The following is a 22980-nucleotide window of genomic DNA, read 5'->3' as shown; positions in this document are numbered from 1 at the left end:
CAATTCTCCTGAACTACTTCAAATGTTCAATGATTCACAGCAAAGCTACCCTGCATTCATTCCCCTTGATGAATCTGAAAATTAGATTTCTTTTTATGTTTGGAGCAATACAGTGAAAAAATCACCTTGAGCCCCCAATATGAAATAAAACTCAACGTTTTGGGCAAAATGTCTTGAATTAAATTGAATGAAATACTATAATTTTTATTAATTTGCTCATTAAAATGCAGATGCCTAGGAGTTCTGTTCCAGGCACAGCAAAGTAGCTTCCAATGAGCTAACCTTCATACTGATAATAATTTTAAAAGCTGAAGAAACATGTTAAAAAAAAGTTAAAATGTGATGTGTCTAGAGATGAATCAAATTAAACAGAAACGGGTGGCTTTGGTCCTAGAAAGGCAGCGCCCAGGCAAGTTCCCCTGGCTTTTCCCGACAGCACCTCCCATCTCCCTGGAGCAGGGTGGGACCCAAGCAGAAACCACGTGTCACTGGACAGAGGAGACAAGGCATAGGGACAGGGATCCCAGGATGTCCAGAGTTTGAGAAGAGAAGTCAAGACAAGAATAAGAAGCAAAATCAGTGAAATAAAGCCTTTAATCTACCACCCTGATCCCAGAAAACATTACAATAGAGACTGAAACAATATAAAAATATTTTTAAATTATTAAAAACTGTTGGATTTCCCTCCCCCCAGACTTGCTAGTGAATAAAACATTAATGACAAAAGGGGTGAGGGAAACACAGAAAAAGTTATTTTTTGAATGTAGCTCTCATTTCCCCATTGAATAAGGACTAAAATATTCCACAGAAGAAAAATAAACAATAATTTTGAAAATAGAATGGCTGCCTGCTTAATTTCACTCATTATCAATGGCAATTGTATAATTAAAACCACTAACAGGATAGTTTTGTGAATAGTCCTCACTCGTGTTCTAAGTAAGACAAACCCCAAATTCCAAGAGTACATGTACTTTCTGGTCCTGTATCTAATCCCTTACCAATAATGCCCCACTTCCTCCACAGCAGAGTTTTTAAAAGAGAAAACACAGTTCTTATAGCTTTCAAAAGAAAGCTTTCACTTATTCCAAATTTAACATATATTTAAGCAATGCATAAAGTATGCAAGGTATTGTGATAGATACACAAGCAAGACTCAGAAAAACCCTACCCTAATATAAAAAAGGTGAATTTTACTATATGTAAATTTTAAAAATTAAGTGAATTAAAAGACAAATCATACAGTTCATCCTTCCCCCTAAGGGTTTATCTAGTAGTGAAGACACCCATGAATGACTCCAGTGCAGAAAAGGAAGTAAGCATCAGGACAAAGAAACTGCTGTGAGCATCTGCGAAAGGGCAAGATTGCTTCCAATAGAACAAAAAACATGGTACAAGGTAATGACACTATAGGACATACATATAATCTGAAAAGGAGCAAACGACCAGGAAAAAAAAGACAGAAGGAACAGAACAAATAAGTAGTGCTAGGGAAATTCAGGGTATCTCTAGTGAACAGCAAATAGCTCAGGGGACGTAACAATGAAGCCTGAGAGGTAAACAAGGGAAGGCAAAAAATGGAAGAATGCATCAGGCCCTTCAACACCAGGCTCAAGTGATAAAGTAAAACACAAAATGACAAGTCAACAACGGGTTTTGAATAGTAAGTCAAATGTTGGTAAATATTCTTTAAATAAAGAACATTATTTATCTGCCAGTGTCCATATATATATATATATATATATATATATATATATATATATATATGCCTAAGAGACCATTCAACCATTCAGCTGGTAACTATGACATGCACTGACCACCAGGGAGCAGATGCACATTGCACAGGCATGGAAACATGGAACAGACTGATGAATCTCAGAGAGAAGGGGGGAGGGGAAAGGTAGGAAGAGATTAACCAAAGAACTCATATGCGTACTAGAGGCCCAGCGCATGAATTCATGCACCGGTGGGGTCCCTTGGCCTGGCCTGTGAGGATCAGGCCCAAACTGACTCTGACATCCCCAGAGGGGTCCTGGATTCTGAGAGGGCATAGGCCAGGCCAAGGGATGACACCATTATAAAATAATAGATCAGAAGGCAATGTGATTTTTTATAAAATAAATGATTAAGGAAATATTATAATATAAAGGGAGAGGGACAAGAAGAGAAAATCTTACCAAGACAGTTCAAGAAAAAAATATTTTAAACTAAAGTAGTGTTAATAAGATTGTACATTACAGGACACATTTGAGAGTCAATGCAGAGAAAAAATATTTTTAAAAATTAACCAATTATTCTATGAAGGAAATAGGAGAAGAAATAAAAAGTGGCTAAAAGATCACACATTGATTATAGAATTGTACACCTAAAATCTATATAAGTTTATTAACCGATGTCATCCTAATAAATGTTTTATTTTATTTTTGCTTTGTTTTTGATTTATTGTTGTTGGGGTTTTTTTGGTTTATTTTTCTTTATTGATTAAGGTATTACATATGTGTCCTTACTACCCTATTGTCCCCCACACCCCTATTCATGCCCTCACCTTCTATGTCCATTGTTTAGGCTTATATGCATGTATACAAGTCCTTTGGTTGCTCTCTCCCCCTTACTCTCACCCTCCCCAAAACTTTTTAAAATTTACACACACACACACACACACACACACACACACACACACACAGAGGACTGCACATTTGAAAGATTAAAAAATTGTGGTTATAGGAGCAATAATCAGGTTGCAGGAAAAACGGTTTGAGAGAAACAATAATACATTTAGTTTGAAGTATACTCTTGTGAAGCACACAATGCTCATATTCATGTGTGCCCTCAAATACACAATTATGAAAAAGGGAATAATGTTGATGAGTTTTCCATGATTTATACCTTAATTAACTTCCATTAGCACAGTTAACTGTATGTCTGCATGGCCTCTGAAGGATATTTGAGTATTTGTAATTTGATTTTATCCCATAATATTTTTTTAACTTTATTGATTATGGTATCACATAATTGTCCTCATCCCCCCAATTCCCATCCCAAACCCCTCCCACAGCTGTGTTGAGGTATAATTTACATAGCATAAGATGCACCTTGTGTAGTGTACAGTTTGACAATTTTTAAGTCAATATATACAGTTGGGTAACCATCACCACAATTATTTTAGAACAGTTCTAACACTTCAAAAAGTCCCCTTATAATGTTAGCTTCAGGTTTTTCACAGTCTTTTCATAGAGAAAGTTCCTTTCCAGTACTAGTTTGCTGAAGGCTTTTGTGTTTGTTCTTTAATCATCAATGGGTGTCCAGTGCTTTCCCGTGTATTGAGATGATTGAGTCTGGTCCTTTATTCTAGTAATATGTTTAGTATGTTAACTGATTGTTTTTACAAATCCCACTTAACAATAATACATAATACAGTTTATATGTTGATGAATTCAATTTTATAATATTGTATTCAAGATTATTCCACCTTTATTGTTTCCTATGCTAGCTCATTTTTTTTTATCAGGGTAACGCTGACCTCAGAGAATGGAAAGTATATCCTCATCTCTAATTTATGAAAGTCTGCAAAGCATTGATATTATTTCTTCCATAATGTTTAATAGACATTTGTATGGGTGACATATGTGTAGGAAATTTTTTTACATTACTTATTTCTTATAGGAAAATTCAGATTTTCTATATCTTGAATTAGGTTTGGTAGTTGGTGTTTTTCTAGGAATTTGTCCATTTCATATGCTATCTAATTGGTTGGCATAAAATTTGTTCATAATAATTATTTATAATCCTCTATGATACTTTCACATTCTTCCTCCTTTGGAAATACTCCATCTCTAAAGTCTCCCACTATGACTTCTTTCTGACCGCAATATTTTATCTCTTCCCAACAAATACAGGATGGGGAAAAAGTAGGTTTACAGTTGTGAGTGTGTGAAGCAGAGTTTATTCTTGCAATATTTATTAATTATATTACTTTCCATACAAACAACTGTAAACCTACTTTTGCCCCAAACAACTGTAAGCCTACTGTTGCCCCTCCCTATATATCACTGCCTTTTGTTTGTGCTAAAATTCTAGAAATATTGGTCTACACATAAAAATCACTTGGAGAATTACTTTAAAATAAAGATATATATGCCCACTTCAGAACTAAAAAATGAAAGGGCAATACTGACATGCAGAAAAAGTCTGTGCGAGGAATTGGTTCTACCACTTATAAACTGTGTGACCTTGGCAAGTTACCTAATCTCATAAAGCCTTACTTCCCTCATCTATTGCATAAAATCACTATGAAAATTAAAATAAATAACACATAGGAAATGCTTACCACAAAACAGGACATTATTATCTATGTGGATGCGGCTCTGTTGGTGTGTTTGTTTAATGTATCCCAGAAGCCAAGGAACTAATACATTACTTCTTTGTGCCTTAGAACCTTGGTTTCCACATCTTTAAAACAGGAATAATAGTAATACCTATCCCATATTGTTGGGATAAAATGAGTTAGTGCTGTAAATCACTCGGAACATCACTTGGAACATACTAAGTACTTTATAAGTGTTATTAGGTAAATAAATGAAATTATTGATATATCTTATCATCTCCTCACTGCTGTCATTCCTCTCCTCCCTCTCCTCCTCTCTATAATAAAGGCCTCAATCACTAAATCCAGGCTAGTACTCATTCTCTAACCTCTGTAAGGCTTTCTTCCACATCAGTGAGTTTAATTGCCATATTTTCCTTCCCAACAATTTGAATAATTAATATTTTTTAAAATTTTTGTTTACAGTATTACATATAGTATTTCTTGCTCTTATTCTCTTCCATTTTAGTTATCAGAACATTTCACATGATTCCCAAATCTCCCAAAGCTCCAGGGTTTTACTGCAACTGCCTGCCCAGGTGTCTGCTTTTCACCTCAGCTGGCCACCCTGCACTCCTCCTGATAAACCAGTTACCAGATCAAACTCACTAACACAGAGTTCAATGTCATCATTCTTCTGCACAAAACCTTCAATGGCTTTCTCCTTGCCAGCAAAATAAACCTCTATATATCCTATTATTTAGCGCTTTCCACAGCTCCAGTTAGTTGCCTTCTGAGGCCTTCCTTCCTACTTGTTGTTTTCAAATAACTATCATTTAACTAAACTACATTATTTCCTATTCCCTAAGTACGTCCCAAGGATTTTGGTCATGTCTGAGTTTGTTCTCCCCACCCCCAAGCTTGTAATGATCTGTTTCATCTATCATCATAAATAGGGGAATGAAATCATGAAAGTGAATTTAAGTAAAACTGAACTAATTTTAACAAACATATACTCCATTCAGATGTTACAGATCAGAGTCATCATGCCCAGAGGCAATGCCAAACCCAGGCATGAGGAAGCAGAGGCAGGTGTTACAGTGGGAAGTTTTATCTTCTCTTGGAGGTGATCTATCTTCTTCTCTTGCAAGTTCCTTCTGCAATAGGTGTTTTTGTAAAAATATGTTTTATTGATTTCAGCAAGAAGAAAAGAGAGGTGTAGGAGAGAGGGATAGAAATATCAATGATAAGAAAGAATCATTGATCAGCTGCCTCCTGCACGCCCCACACTGGGGATTGAACCTGCAACCTGGGCATGTGCTCTGACTGGGAAGTGAACCATTACCTTCTTCCTGGTTCATGGATGGACACTCAACTACCAAGCCATGCAGGCTGAGTTTTTTATGTCACTTAACCTTTCTCCTATGATGACAACTAATAGTCTTTATCTTCGAAAAATACATAAATGTGTAAAAATGTTGCTGGGTAGGACAGACCTTCCTTATCCTCTTTACCGTCTGGAGTTGAACATCCCATCAGTAGGCTGACACACGAAGTGAGACTATCAGACAACCAGTGACCATATAACCAAAATTTATGTATTTTCTGGTTCTCACATCTTTAACATATTCATTTTAGATCAACACCAGACTTTAATAATTAATATGTTACATAAGCAAAGGGAAGAAAGCACATATATGTAAAAATTGTAAAAAATACTTGATTAATCGATCTCATATTTCACTATTACATGTATAAATGTGTATATACCTATATTTGTTCATATAAATATGTGTATGTATGTAGTTTGCACATATAAATATGGCAAGAATAAACTTGAATGATCACACTGTGTGGTCAAGTCACGGTCCCTACCATCTATCTTAACTGTTAACCATGATACTTCACTCTCACTCAAACCCACACACAGTCTATTGCTTGAGGACTTTACCTGTCGTTATTTGCCTTCTCTCCTGCCTCTCAGTACAGGCCATGCTTTTTCTTGTATCTGTTAACATCGATCACAGTATCTTGAACAAAGTAGTTGCTCCCTAGTAGGTTTACCGAGACTGACAGTAAAACGCTCTGAAGGGCGGTTGCTCATTGCTGTTCTACATTCACCCGTGAGTCCTCGGAGTAGAACACAGCACCCAGGGTGAAAGTCGAAGCTTTCAGAGCTCCATTAATTTACTCACAATGCAGGAATACCATTTATTAAATTTCTGCTCCAATGAGATAAGTGCTACCCTAATGACCTGAAAGAGTTAATGCATCTTGGAAAAGACCCAAATTGCTCTCTAAAGACAGTTTAGTCAATGAAGTGACTACAACCCAGATTTCAATTAGCAGTTCAGTTACTAAAGACTTCTTCATTTCGGTTATGTGCAATCTGTGAACACTATGCCCACAAAAACACGCTTTGCTCGTAATTCATACACAATGGAATCAGTAGGAATAACAAATGCAGATTCAGGTCCAAATAACGTTCATTTTGTACCTGCTGAGTGCCAGGTTCCGTGGCAAGTACACTCTCACTAGGATTTGTGGGGCAAGCTGGAAAGACTGGGAGCAAAGGGTTTGGAGGCACTGGATACAAAGGACACAAGACAAAGGGCTCATCTCTGTGAGGACCCACAGAGAAGCTCCTCACTGAACCCATGGAGGCTCTTCAGAATCAGGTCTCAGTCTATCCAATCGCATCTTACCCTCTTCGGTGTGAGTCATGTATATGCTAAGGTACTCGCTGTTAGGAACACATGCGTGTCATTCCTCTCCAGAAAGTTCTTCCCACGTGCCTAAATCCTCGCCTTTCTTAAAAAACCAGTGAAGATCCTAACACATGCACAAAACCTACTCTGACCAAGCTGTGTAAAGTCACCCTTTAAATTCCTGCAGACCCACAGGTGATTGGCTGGATTTGGCAATTAGTCACACGCCACTGTATATTTACCTTTTCCTGTATTTATCTCTTGAACTCCAACATGGCTTGACAAGAAGGCACTTTGTCCAACACCTCTCTGTTTTACCACAAATGCTTCTCACATTGAAGTACCTTAACTGAAATAATTTATAACTGAGGCAGAAACTTAATATCACTCTTTTTAGACTTTGTCAACTTTCACATCTACATGATTTTGACTATAACATAAACAAATGTATTCTGTCTCAAGGTGACTAAATATGTATATATGTATCTCCCTTGAGTAAGATACTAACCTGATGAAGAATACCTGTGACAGCCTGGTTAAACAAGAAGTAATCCTATTTTATCAGTTTTGTTACAAAAATATAAAGAAAGAAACTCAAATCTATAATAGGTCTGTGATTGTTATACTCTATTTTGTGTGTTGATTCAAACCATGCAATTCAATTATTTCATTCATTTACTCACTTGAGGTTAGCCCATAATTTGAAAGGCTAACCAAATTAACTGAACTTCTGGTTTAAGTTCATTTATAGTAAATATAGAAACTCCAGGGTCCAAAACTGGAACACTACTTCTTGATATTTCTGTCATCCAATTTAATTATTTTAGATTGGTTTTTCTACTTAACTTTACTTCTCTTTGTTTTATTTTGATGTTTTATTTAAAAGCAATATATGCTCATATTTCAAGCAGTACAGAAACATGTAAAGATTCAAGTATTCTTTAATACCGTAGTACTATTATATGTAATGCTAGATTGCAAGGGATTCGTGCGCTGATGGAGGGCATGGCCTGTGGGGATCAGCCCACTGTGAGTGTCACTCATCCTGGTCAGTGGCACTGACCACCAGGGGGCAGCTCCTGTGTTGATCCTCTTCCCCTGGTGGTCAGTGTGTGTCATAGAAACTGGTCAACCAGTCATTTTGGTCATTCCACCATTCGGTTATTGGGCTTTTATTATATAGGAGAGTCTACTGAGTTGTCTTTGTTGATACTTTGTGTCATTATTTTCTCTCATCATTCCCCTAAATACTAATAAGCAGTGTGCTGCGCAAAGTACCTAAGAAATGTGCTATCTGCCCCTATCAGAGAGCCTGAGTCTACCAGCAAGTAGGGAAGAAAAAAAAAACCTGCCAGATTGGCAGCATATGGTCCAATGGGATTCTTTGGGCTTTGTATGGTCCCATTTGCCATACAACGCACCACAATTTGTTAATTATTGACAACCTAAACTAACCTGTTCCAACACATTTAACTCTTCTTTCCTGTCCCCATGACCCAAGACCAATGTCTGAGCAGCTGAAACGCCTGAGTTTAGAAAGAAGTTGTATACCTAAACCATTTATCTTTCTAAATTCTACATCTTTTCATTTTAACTTTAAAAAAAAAAAAAAAATGTAGTCCAATAGAGAGATGTGATACAAGGCAGCATGGCAGGATGTGAGAGGGACTGTTTGTAAACATGACTTCAGAACATGAGAGGGAGAGGAAACTGAGCCAAAGTCCACTAGTTATGAAAACTGCCACTCTCTGCCTAGTTAGTATCCCTGTCCCAGTCCTACCCCTCAGTAACAAGCTCCTAACATAAAGCCAGTCATAGAAGAGAGAAAGACAGCATGCTATTTAAATACCAACCATGTTAACTCGGGAGCGATACAGTACAATCCAGGTACCTCTTGTTCTCTGCTAATTGCCTGAGGCATCCTGCTATGGAGAAGACTGCGACAGTAGCCAGGCCCTTGCCCTCTTTAAATGCCAGCTCTTCATAAGAAACTCCAAAAAGGTCTTAATTGCAATTACCAGGAGCTCATGAACTTTAAAAGTTGCTAATCAGATTTCCATGTAAATGGAATGACGATTAAAGGTTAAGTACAGGTTTCTAAAGTTTCAGAAGTTGAGAATATATTGCCCTTCACAGGGGGGGAAAAAAAACCTCTATCAGCCTTGACAGGAACTAAACATCTTAATTAAAAATGCAGAAGCGCCATGCTTATTTTTACATGAAGCTCTATTTTCAAATATCAGAGTTAATCATGCACTTGAGTAAAAATGTGCAGCATTCACTCTGCCAGAGAAGCAGCGCCTTAGCATTCCTGTCTGCAGCAACAGCTGCAGGTCTCCAAAAATGTCTCAGGTGTCCCTCCGCCGCGGCCCCTGCCTGTGCTTCAGGCGAACCTGCCACAGACAGCCCGTAATTGCTCTCCATCCGAGGAGTAATCGAAAGCCACACGTCTTCAATCAAGTCTGCTTCATATTTATGTGGCTCGGGAGGAACGCGAGGAGCTTCCTCCATAAATCCGCTGCACCTGTGTCCCTGGAGTGACATGTTGACAAATGCACATGACATCTCCTCCACCTCCGATGCGAATTTCTAATTCTTTGAAAGAATATATTTGATCAATTACGGTGTCATCACAGCGAAAAAGCAAAACCGTGTCTTTGGAGTGCACTTCACAAAATTGGCGAGTGTTTGTTTTCTGCAACAGGATAAACGACGGATCCCAAACCCCAGAGTCAGGTCCTCGTCCCGGCTTTAATGCTCAATCTCAGATTCTCCAGCTCAAGAGGCGCTCGGTACAACTGCTGAGCACAATAATGACTGAGATGAATGGCTGTGAAGTGCTGTGCACAAAATAGCAGCACAACTCAGATTCAAAAAGTATTTGGAGTGTATTATCTAGCCAGTAAAAGTAAATAATTCTTCTTTAAGCTCAATATACACACGTGGGAGGAAAAAACTCCTTCCGTAACCCTACCGTTTTTCCGCTTTTGTCTCTGATGATACTAATTCACCTTTCTTTCGTTCCTTGTAAAAGTCTGAGAAAGTTTAGCGTTCGTTCAATGCGAAGTAGCTACAGCGAACTTTACAAGAGAAGCACAGGCTCCTGTGTTACTGCCAGAGCTACAGCCGCCGCTGCTGTTAAATCACTTCCAGTAATTGTACTACTGGGATTCAACTCAGCTACAGAGCAGAGCAAAGCTTGTGAGTTTTACAGAAACCTGTAGGTGAAAAAGTAGTACAATAAAATGGTTAGCCAACTTAAGGTAAAAAATGAAAGTAAGCGGGCAAGAGACGAATTTTTAAATGGTTCCTTTTGAAAACGCCTCAGCTATAATACATTTATGAGGTCCTTTTAGCAGCCTCTGCAATTGCCTCTCAAGGGCTGGATGACAATGGGCTATACCCGTGGTCGGCAAACTGCGGCTAGCGAGACACATGAGGCTCTTCGGTCCCTCGAGTGTGGCCCTTCCACAAAATGCCATGGCCTGGGCGAGTCTATTTTGAAGAAGTGTTATTGGAAAAAGTTTAAGTTTAAAAAAATTGGCTCTCAAAAGAAATTTCAATCGTTGTACTGTTGATATTTGGCTCTGTTGACTAATGAGTTTGCCAACCACTGGGCTATACCAACTGGAAACGAGAAGGGGCTTCCTCCTCCTGAGGATAAAGCTCCAGTTTTACATTTGGTTCAGTCCAGCAAGTATCAAGGAGGCTTCACTGAGCAATCTGATTGAGAAAGTGAAGTGGTCGTCCAACTCAGCACGGCGAGCCCTAAGCTGGAGGAAGATGGGTGACTGAGCCACCACACATGCTTCTTTCTGCTGCCTGTGACCATCAGCATGCAGCAAGGCCGTGGGTCAGGGATGCTGAGATTAGTCTGGGAACAGAATTTCCCAGCGGGAAAGCATCTCATTCTCCTCTGTATTTCCCCAAAGATTACACTAAGTCTACTGTATGTGTGCAGCTAAGTAAACGGTTGGAATGCAGATAAACTCCGTAAGGCTGGCCTCATTAGTGCCTTGTTCTTTTGAAGTGGGTTTACCCAAAAAGGTGATCAGGACAGGGGTCCATAAAGACAAACACAAAATCCCCCAGAATTGGTCTTCAAAACATCCTCTTAATGCCTGACTAGAGTGGACAGTGGTTAGGTGACATCCTATGAACCAGGAACTAATGATGGTTTGATTTCCAATCAGGGCACATGACTGGGTTGTTGGCTCAATCCCCAGTGTGAGGCTTACAAGATATATATCAAAAACAAACAAAAACAGCCTCCTATTAATCAATACCACCACAATACTCACCACAGGCCTCTATCTTGCATGCTACAAAATCAAACAAGTATGTCTCAGAATCAAGCCAACACATGTGCCTTTATTCAGAGTCCCACTAATTTGAACACTGCCCCATTTCCCTCTGCCAATCAAATCCAACCACCTTTCAAGCCCTGCACAAATATCAACTTTCCAATGGTGTTTCTGTTCATTCTGCAAGCCCTGAGTGGAAAGCACTGTTTTGGGCACGGAGCACACAGCTACACAGAACAACCTAGGCCCTGAGGGAGCTCATGGAGTTGCTTCCTTTGAACCTCTGCTGGCTAAGACAAACAATGCTGAAAACAAATGTCATCGAATGTATTCTATCTCAAGGTGCAGCACAGCAGAGACTCCAGCTGCTGACTTGGCTCGTATCTCTGTTCTCCATAGACTCTCTGGCTTGTTTTCTGTAATTTCCTTTATTAGTTTAGAAAATATTTACAAATGCTTCCTACCTAAGTACCTCACTGCTGCTATGTGGAGTGACCCAGTTCTCCAACTCACTAATCTGTCCTTGGTCCTGGGCTCTGTGATGCCCAGCTGCATGCCGGTGGCACCTGCTCCAGCAGCAGGGAGGCAGGTCTACCCACAAGCACAAGAGACCATCTGCACCATTAAGAGCCACTTATGGAGCTCAATCCACATCTCCTCAGTTTTCTCACACATGAGACACTGATTACCAGTGGTTGCCAACATTTCAGACCTTACAGACCAGCAGTGATCCGTGGACCATCAGTTGGTGACCGCCAGATTAGACAATACAGAATCTAGTTTTCTGTTAACTAGCATTCCCAATCTCCAAGTAGCTCCATCTGAAGTTCCTTCTCCTGAGAGTGTTCAATTACATGTTCCTGTGAATGTAAATTACGATAAGAAGGCCATAGACTTATCATTGCTGATAGTGATGTACTTTCATGCAGGGAAGACATAGTAATGAGCATCTATTTTGTTGGCCTTGGTACAGCTATTCTTTCTTCTGGATCCATGAAGCCATTACCTGAACATTTTCTAGCCTAAGGTTGATCCCTCTAAAATTTAGTTACCCATATAAGTACTGACTTGATGAAATACAGTGATTCCAGGATTCAGATACAATAACCCACTAGCAGAAATTAGAATCGTTAATAACAATGTATAGGCTGGGATATAATTGCTTCCATTTCCTTTATATTTACTTTCAACTGAAATTCAGGTTTCCAGTAAATAATAGCTTCCATGGATAAAGGCAGAACACAACTAGACTGAAAGCAGCAAGGCAAACAAAGACATTCTGGTTTAGCCCAATGTGGGAGGAAACAGACTGCTTGCACAATTTATTATAATTTATATTCTTAGAGGGCAAAGCTATTATAATCAATAATTCTAAAATTAATAGATAATAATGAACATTAATAATATTTATAGATAATGTAAGTTTATGATTTGGGACATCATGGAGAGGAAAACAGTTGCACTGCATATGTTTTAGGGATTCTGCCTCTTTTGCTGCTTGAAACATCACTAGGACCCTGGGTAGATAATAATTTTTAAATCAAAATAGCAGTAAATGAAAACCCACAAATCTATGGAACACCAATTATACTTATTATACATGTAGTTTTAAAAGTGCAGTGAACATTTTCCACTTGGATACTCACTAGTTCAACCTGGTACATATACTACTAGTACTTCACATGACATGAATTTTCAGATTCATCAACTCCGAAACAGCTTTTAGAAAAACCTAGAACTCTCCATAGTCAAAGGTCCTACAGGTAACTGTAGAAAACAATGACTTTTTCCCCCTCAAATGTCAGTCATGATACTTTAACTAAAATCTATGATAGGAATCCAGATGTAGTATTTATTTCTGAGGTTTGTCAGAGAGAAGTAGAAAGTTGGCAAGATAATAACTCTACCACATTATAATCATGTATTGTCACCTTAGAAAATGCTCTTTTCTTAGCAGGGAAGGAATTTATGTTTTGTGACCTTCAGCCTAACAACGAACCAAAGCAAATCCTCTAACAAAATAAAGGTAGTGTTAGAGAAATAATTAAAAACATAATACATAAACATAACAGTTGTTTCAGGATAGAATAGATTTCCTTTTAGGAATGAAGTAAAGGAAACATCTAATCTATTTGGAAACTGAATATTTAGAATGTTTCAGTCCAGTTATGTGTGAATAGGTGTAAAAATATAATAGCAGCCTGCCTCTAGTTTTCTTTAAATTGACATTTAAAAGTACCATGAACCACACAATTTAGAATTTAAACATATATTGTCTTGAATTGTCAGAGCTGGTTAAAATAATATTAGTTTGATCTCAACTAGTAAGCACCTAAGAATAAGCATCATTTTCAGCTTTTCTTTGTGTCCTTCATTATCCATAGAGATTGCTCAATTCCAATGAGGTGAAAATGAACTTGGAAAGAAAACCATCCTGCTTTCAAAGTAAAGTTGTACATTTAACATTTAATGTGTTATCCTTAACTGTTTAAGAGTTACATATTATAAAGGAAACTTTCTAAAGCAAAGAATACCTTGTTTGCTAAGACAGCAAATTAACCAAGAGATGATACTTTTAGTATAGAAAATATATTCTTCTTAATATATGTTTAAAAATTACCAACATATATGTTTATGATTGGTTTTCCTTAGAAAATCTTCTTAAAATAGACACAATAGGAAAAAAATATGTAATTCTCTGGATGCATTATAAAAAAATAGCACAAAAGTTAATCAACAACTTCAGAGAAATTACTTTTAAATTAAGTAAAAATATAATGTTTGAAATTTCAGTACATATTTTTAATTTTTAAAGGGTCAGAAATCTATATGCTATTATCTAAGAGAAAAGGTAAATATTTCTGTTGACAATGCCCTGATATCAATACAAAGCAAATGCAATCTCCAATAGCAAGTAAGCATCAGGGTTCCGTGTTATCAATTACCACCAAGAATTCTTATTATGGAACTTTATTCTACTATATTCCATGTAGAATCTGGTCAACCAACATTATTAAAACCACTGAACCTTATTGCACGAAGAAGAAATATATTTCTGCTTTCATAGAAAATGATTTCTATAAACCCTGCTGTGTTATTTATAGTTCACAATGGTTTTTATATTCTTACAGTCTACTACAGATTTTTCTTAGTGATTTATGTTAGGCTCTTATAAAGCCTCGTTCATATTTATGGTTTATTCTCCTCCCAGAAAAGGTAGCAATCTAATCCATGTCTGTGTCTGATAAACTCACAGGCTGACAGAGGATGGACACACGCAGACTCTACACAATGGGAAGGAGACTGATGAACAACTGGCGATGCCACTGTCAGGTCCTTTTCATACGGAGAAAAATACAAGTGGATTAGAGAACTGAACAACTAACCTCACGTGACACCGTTTTAAACAGACATATATTTCACATGTCCGTATACTGCTCATTTGTTCAGAGCGAACACAAAGGTTAGTAGCTTGCATACGTAACATTCTGCTGGCTATCTTGTCATTATTACTAAGAATGTGTATCCACCGTGTACATTTGTTAGATTGTCAGTTACTGTCAACAACCCATAATGGTGGAGAACCAAAACAACCTACTTAAAAATAACTTTCATGCGGGAACAAACCCTATTATCTAGAATTGATTGGCATTAGCTATTGTGGACATGCGGATGGGCAGAGCGGAAAGTGGGTGGGCTGTGAGGATGGTGCTTGACCCCTCGCTGTGTCTGTGCGTGGGGCAATGTTCCATCTCTTTTGTCACCAGCTTTCTCCTCAGACACAGTTACTGCCTCTCATAGCTACACAGGACACGTCCCCATATTTCTTAGATTCTGAAGTACACATTTTCTCAAATTTGCACATCTGAAATAATTACATGTCTTTAAAAATAGGTACCAATAGTTGTTTTATAATAGATATACACTTTAAGGATCTTTTTTCATTTTCTCCTAATCTTATATTTCTTAGTATTTTAAATCAAGGAAATGAGAGATTCACTAATATTGCTGCTATGGGGCAATTACATCTAATCTAAGTTTTATTCCTCTTCCCTCCTCTCTGCTTTTTTCTTTTTGTCTTTGTTTCCCATATGCTTCGTGGAAAAAAGCTTGGCTGTTTAACAAATCATAGTATATTGGACTAATTATCAGACCCTCATTTCTCCTGAGAAGAAAAAGGTTAAAAGCAACACTATTAAATTGTACACTTAAATGGTTAAGATGGTTTATTTGATGTTTTTGCCATAAGTAACTTAAAAAAATAAATAAAAAAAAAAGTAAAAGCAAGGTACCAGGTCTCTCTGGAATCACCCTAGTATACAGCTATGTCTTCTCAACTCAAAATCATTGATGTCTTTCCAACACACCCATTAGCTACAGCTGAGCAGGTCGACCCTATCAATACACTACACTAGCATAGTGCTGAAGACCCCACTGAAGAAATCTCAGAACTGGGGACATTCATTTTTTTCCCTAACACGGTGGTAGGTCATTGATGGGTCACCAGCACCTCAAATCCCTAAATAAAATCCCTGTAACTGCCAAAACCAGTTTGGCTCAGTGGATAGAGCGTCGGCCTGCGGACTGAAGGGTCCCAAGTTCGATTCTGGTCAAGGGCATGTACCTTGGTTGCGGGCACATCTCCAGTGGGGTGTATGCAGGAGGCAGCTGATCGATGATTCTCTCTCATCGATGTTTCTAAATCTCTATCCCTCTCTCTTCCTCTCTGTAAAAAATCAACGAAATATATATTTTTTAAAAATTTCTGTAACTTTTTACTGACTCAAGGTTTTTAAATAAAATATGCCTGTGGACAAGGGTAAACCCAATATACAAACAGAAATTAAAAAATCTTAAATACTATGAATTTATCAGATGAATGAAAGAATAATTCATTTGGTCAGCAATGCAAGAAAGAAAATGTTATCTTACATGAATAAATGAAGTGTTAATAAATGACCTGGATAAATATTTATAGTAATTTCTGTTAAGCATAAACATTTAAAATACCATTTAAAGCTAAAGAAAATAAGCTTAAAAGCTAAACTTGCCCTAAGTAACAAGTCAATAGGAAGTCTATGAGTAGAAATGAGAAATGTCACAGACTTCCGAGTTAAAATGTTAAGATGGTATTTGGCTAGTAGTATCCCACACAATCTCTGCCATAGACCCACTAAAATTCTGATGAGTGAAAAAGAGGACACAAGATAACTCACAATGCTGGAACTCTGTACCCACACACAACCACCCCAGAATCTTTAAAGAATTTCCACTAAATACAAGGTTGATGGGACAGCGTTAAAAATCTATACGTTTTGGTTTACACTTATGGTTTCAGGGCTGTACCAATGGAAGGAAAGTGTCTGCTTACTTGGAAGTAGGTACAAAAAGCCTTTCCCATTCTCCCATTGTCTGCATGCCCTAAACCAGTGGTCAGCAAACTCATTAGTCAACCGAGCCAAATATCAACAGTACAACGATTGAAATTTTTTTTGAGAGCCAAATTTTTTAAACTTAAACTTCTTCTAATGCCACTTCTTCAAAACAGACTCGCCCAGGCCAGGGTATTTTTTGGAAGAGCCACACTCAAGGGGCCAAAGAGCCACATGTGGCTCGCAAGCCAGTTTGCCGACCACTGCCCTAAACCAAACCAAAGTATGTAACCGCCCACTATTACACAGATGCTGACCTGAGAGGCAGCTGGCTCTCTGCTCACCCAACACACACAAGCACTGCTGTTCCTGCCTCTATTGAAACAGCATATCAAATTAAACAGTTTGCTAACAAGGTGGAGAGGCTGGCAATGGAGCTCTGACAAATAGAATCCTTTTATGTAAAAGACCATAGATAAGGACAAAAATAACCATGGAAGATGCATTTGTGTTTATTTTAATATGCCATCTATTCTGTATTATCAGGGAGTCAGGTAGAAATGGAGGTTGAAGATTCCATCTCAAGGAAATATTGTAGATTTGAATTATAGGAAAACTAGGAACTGAGCTGGCAGATGTACACATGCAATTGATTTCCAGTAGTAAAACTCAGAAAATTATTTCATTAGCACCCAAATGCCAAAATAATAGGCTAAGAGGCATCTTCAAATTCTAACAGTCAGCAAACCTTGGGGCTAGGTGACCTTCCTCTCATTTAAGAATGAATCAAGAGGGGGGGGGGAGGGGAGAAGGCAAGGAAGAAGGAAATTTCAAGAAACTAGAATGAAGAAAATTTCAATAAATTCTGGCAACTTCAGTAACATACAAGACACCTGGCTTCCTGAAATAATAAAAAAAATCTTTAAAGAGAAAATGGGCAGAAAGAAAAAGATACCAGGATAAGATTAAAAATGGACAAAAGAAAGATGCTAAGAATTGCAAGGAAAATAAAAATGCTATAACAGAAGAGAAAGATGCAGTAAATGCCACAGGTTAATAATTTATATTCCATAATATAAAATCAGAGGTGCAAAAAAACAAATCAGATCTCCAAACAGTGAAGATTGAAAAGGTTGAGAACAGATGATGTGAAAATTTGAGAACAGGGTACTTAATTCAAGAATTAAAGTAACATTTCTTTTTAAGAAATATATTTATACACCTGAAGTATATTTTCTTGCTTTCGGGGGGGGGGGGGGGGGGGGGGAAATGCCATGAGTAAAACAAAAAGCAGTTACCACATTGGAAGGTAGGGGTGACAATGAAATGATTCTTATCTAGTTAAATTCAATCTGCAGTGCAAATAAAAATATAGGCAGAATAAGGAACATACATAAAGAACAAAAATGAGGTTAGCTTAATACTTTCTGAAACACTATATGGTAGAAGACTATGGAATACTGTCTATAGGTTTTTAAGAAAAAAGTATGTGTCAAAAAAAAATATGCTCACATTTTAAAAAGTTCAAAAAACATATATTCATAGCAGTGAAATTTACAATAGCTAAGATTTGGAAAGTGCCCAAGTGCCCATCAGTAGATGAATTGATAAAAAAATAAAAAAATAAAAAAAAACTGTACATTTACACTATGGGATACTACATTTTTTTATTTTTTAATATATTTTATTGATTTTTTTTTACAGAGAGGAAGAGAGAGGGATAGTTAGAAACATCGATGAGAGAGAAATATTAATCAGCTGCCTCTTGTACACCCCCTACTGGGGATGTGCCCACAACCAAGGTACATGCCCTTGACCAGAATCGAACCTGGGACCTTTCAGTCCTCAGGCCGATGCTCTATCCACTGAGCCAAATCGGTTTCGGCACTATGGGATACTATAGATCAGTAAAAGAGAAAGAAGTCAGCATTTGCAAGAGTATGGCTGGACCTGGAGAGTATTATGCTAAGTGAAATAAGCCAGTCAGGGAAAGGTATCACATGACCTCAATTCACATGTGAAATCTAATTTACATAATAAACTGATGAACAAAACAGACCCAGAGACCTAAAACCATGGAACAGACTGATAAATATCAGAGGGAAGGTATGGGTGTGTGTGTGTGTGTTGCAGGGGGGTGGGGGGGCAGGTTGGAGAGATTAACCCAAGAACTTATATGGATATATGCATAGGCCATGGACACAGACAAGGTGCAGGGAGGAGGGTGTCAATGAGGGAAGAAAATAAACAAACAGAGGGGACAAATATAATACCTTCAACAATAAAGATAAATATTTTAAAAATAAATTAAAAGCTCAGAAAACATAATTTTGAGAGAGTTCATAAAATAAGTAACCAGTAAAGGCTTCTTTGACTTGTGCCATTCCTCTCCATCTACAGTCATTTATTTTGACCCACAGTCTAAATATTTTAAATGGACACTCAAGAAAATAGCAGTATCCTCCTTTCAACTACTCACCAATAGTGGTTCAACTATTTCAAACACACTTGGGATAATACTTCAGAAGAATTACTAAAAATAAAGTGTATTTTTCTATCTAAAAGGGAACAGTATATATAGAGCAACATAATCATCTCTTTTCTGTTTTGCCTGGAAACTTGAGAAATTAATTTTTACATCTTTGACACTCATTCTGAATCATCCTTTTTTTTAATATTTTTATTTTTAAATTACAGTTGACATACAATATTACCATTAGTTTTTTAAATGAACTCTTCTCTCATCTAGATCCCATGATTATGGCTGTATTAGGTATGCTTACAAATACTCAGCATATAAACTCAACTACACTTTTAAAACAATCAAAAGTAAATACATATAAGTACAAATTAAAAATAATCCCTGGAATGTTGGATTCTGGATGATTTTTAAATTTTATACATTATAAGTTTTCTCTACTTTCTAAACATGTCTATAAGGACCATGTAATTACAATTATAAGCAGAATAAAATGCCATATTTAAGTTAAGGGTCTAGAATTTTCTCTTGCCAATTTGATGAAAACTGTATAATCTTAATGAAGCAAAAATTTGGAGAAGGAAATCCACTAAAATGTGAACAAAAGCTACGTATTTCTAGATCTGGGAACATGGAAAAGTTCACTCTCCTATTTTCCTCTATCTCCCAAATTTTCTGTAATGTGCATGTCTTATTCTTCCAGTAGGAAATAAGAAAAAGAGGAGAAGGGAAATTTCACAGCAGACTTTACAGGAAGAACAGTAAATGAACCAATCTCTTCTTATAAGGTTTATATAGTCTAGTTTGGGGAAGAGCGAGCAAATGCCTCTCATTGCCTAAAACAATGTGTAAGAGAAAAGGATCAACATTGCTGTTTCCATATTTCCACATGTGTTAGAAATGATATGTCTTCTAGAGCATAACAGTGCAGAGCCAAAAGACATCTGAATATAAAAAAATGATGAAATGCTTGGTTGATTTGGCCAGACTCACTTAAAAACTGAAACATGAGCTGCCAAAGCAAACCGAAAACGATTTTTCCACTTTGTTCTTGACTCATGGTTAAAAATCCAATACTACACCTGCCAAAGTGCCCCCGTGTCTTCAAAGGTGAAATAAACATATGGAAATGTAGCTGCAGCCCAAGGGGGACAGGTGGCAATTAAAGTGTCAGAAACACATCTACAATGTTATATTGTACATTGAAGTTCACCACTTGACAGTTTTGTTAGTCTACATCCTCAAAATAATCCCAAATCAGGAATCTTATCACTACACCTCTGAAAAAAGTAGGGGTGATTTTTAACCCTCCCAGTCCCTGCTGGGTTCTAAAATCTAGACCACGGCTCTAAATTATTAATAAGAAGGGGTTGGTTTTGCTCTTCTTATAAAATACAAATAGAATAATATTTTAAAATTAAAAAAAGAAAAAAATCAAAGCTTCAGTTTTATTTTACTCTTCAATCCAACAGACATAAGATTACTTTGTCCAATCACTCTGAGTTTCTAAATGCTCAAGCTCAATTTCTCTCCGTACTTCCTTGAGGACAATAATGTAGAACACGCTGGTGCTGCTTGAGGCCACGCCTTGAGCAGCACTATTCCAGTGGAGCTGGAAGCAGGCGTGTACTCACAGGCTAACAGTGAGCCAGCTGGAGAAGCCATATTCATTTTACAGACACACCTGCATGAGAAGCACGATCAAATCACCAGAGAGAAGTTCACAGCACAAAGAATGAAGCAAAAAGTACAAAACTGAACAAAATCCCCTTTTAAATGAGAAAAGAGCTGCATTGCCCATTTTTGGTTGTAACTGTATTGGGCTGAGGGAAGAAAAGGGTTCATCCAGCTTCCCTGGTCTCAGGAACAGGCAGAGAGAATGGCGATGCCAGAGGAAGTCTGTGTGATGCTTTCAAACTCACAACCAGACAGGAAAGGAGTACAATAAAAGTAAGATCCCCCTGGCTGTTGTGACTCAGTTGGTTGGACATCATTTCATTCTCCAAAAGGTTGCAGATTTGATCCCAGTCAGGGCACATGTCCGGGTTGCAGCTCAATTCCCAATAGTGGGCATGCAAGAGGTAGCCAACCAATGTTTCCTCTCTCTCTCTCTCTCTCTCTCTCTCTCTTCAAATGAATTTTAAAAATCTAAAATAAGAAAAGAGTAAGGGCTTTACTGGAAAGACAAGAAAGGCTTCCTTACCAGCATCATTAGAAAGTATCCTACTTGCATATGGGCTTAGCCAGTGGTCACGAACAACAGGGGGGTGGGGGCATACGTGCGGAGGGGCTTGGGATGGGAATGGGGGGATGAGGACAAATATGTGATACCTCAATCAATAAATAAATTAGAAAGAAAAAAGTAAAGAAAGAAAGTGTCCATGGTTGGTTCGGTAATCTCTCAGAGTTAAGGAAATAACATACCTGATATCAACAAAGCTCCTGATAATCTGGTTTGTATAAAGCAGTGCATCCCACCTCCACCACTGCACATAGTATCACCTGGAGGGTTGCTTGTGTTATCCTGTACAGGTTACTTGGAATTCCTAAGTCTTATTCTACACAATTGTAAAGTCAAGAACACCCCAACCTTCCCCCATCACTGGCTTTTGGAACCTCAGATGTGTGTTAACTGTAAAGCACTTCACACATGTTCCAGCAATCCTTTTCAAACACAATATTTACTGAGGTATTTCCAGGACTCATAAATCTGAAGATCAGAAACCTATGACTGCATATGCACACTTCAGTACATTCTATAATGAGGTTATAAAATTTTCAATTTGTCAAGATATAAGTTGAAAACTTTGAGAAATGCTGTCTTTTAGAACCAAGTTCATGGTAGGAGGAATTTAGCAACCAGTATACTAGGTACCTATAATACAGAAACATGAAAAAAATATATACACATACAAAATAATATTCATGTCCATAAAGTTCTACCTACTTTAAAAAAAGCCTGTTCTGTTTAAAATAAGAATTTTATATGCAGTTTCTCTCTAGGCAAATAGACATGGTCAAAAAGAGCCCCATCACCCAGCCACCCCCCAAAAAGTGTAAGTTTGAGATGCATTCAGCCTATGACTTTAGATATAATCTGTCTGATAAGACCACTCACCTATCAGTCTGGGCTTTCTCCTGAGCACCCAGAAGCATATGCCTACCTGCCAGCTCAGCATCTGCCTTGCAGGCACCACAGACTTCATATGGCCAAACACCAGCCCCAGTTCTCCTCTCCCTGCTCCAAATCTTAATGTGGCCTTCTCTTTCTTATCATCAGGACTCAACTCAAGTTGTCATCTCTTCAAAGAGAGCTTGCTGTCCACTGTAGCTTGTAGAAGACACCGTGAGAACAAATCACACCCTGCTGTGTTGTTCCCTGTTTTATATTTTCCAAAGAAACTCATCAGGAAGAAAATTATCTTTGGATGTACATATGTGTTTATTATCTCCATTCCCCCACTAGCTTACACAATCCATGGGGAAAAGGACTCTGTCTATGTTGTTCATTGCTGTGAACAACATGGAAAACATTATCTGGTACAAAGTAGTCCTCAATAATAAGTATTGCTCTCCAACTAACAAAATGTGTGCCCAAATAGAGGCATATGGAGAGAGCACAATTTAATAAAATTAACAGAAAAAGAATAAACTACCCACAATCGATCAGATTTTAAAGATTTCCTCCTTTTCGCATCTGTGACCAAAGTACCCCCTATACGAAGGTACTCTCAGGCACACTCTGACACAGGAAATTCCTCTAGGTTCTACTTGTCATTCTGCTTTACTCCTTCCTTTCTGGTCTCCCCAGTCTATT

General features: G+C 37.7%; 1 protein-coding gene across 2 annotated transcripts in view; it reads right to left on the bottom strand.

The window, feature by feature from the left end:
• EXOC4 (exocyst complex component 4) overlaps nucleotides 1–22980 on the bottom strand; it is a 674653-nt gene that overhangs the window by 493623 nt on the left and 158050 nt on the right. The window lies entirely within an intron of this gene.

This window comes from Pipistrellus kuhlii, unplaced genomic scaffold (assembly GCF_014108245.1).
Source record: "Pipistrellus kuhlii isolate mPipKuh1 unplaced genomic scaffold, mPipKuh1.p scaffold_m20_p_10, whole genome shotgun sequence".
In the NCBI taxonomy this organism is placed as follows: Eukaryota; Metazoa; Chordata; class Mammalia; order Chiroptera; family Vespertilionidae; genus Pipistrellus; species Pipistrellus kuhlii.
This window is presented reverse-complemented; position numbering and strand designations above follow the sequence as displayed.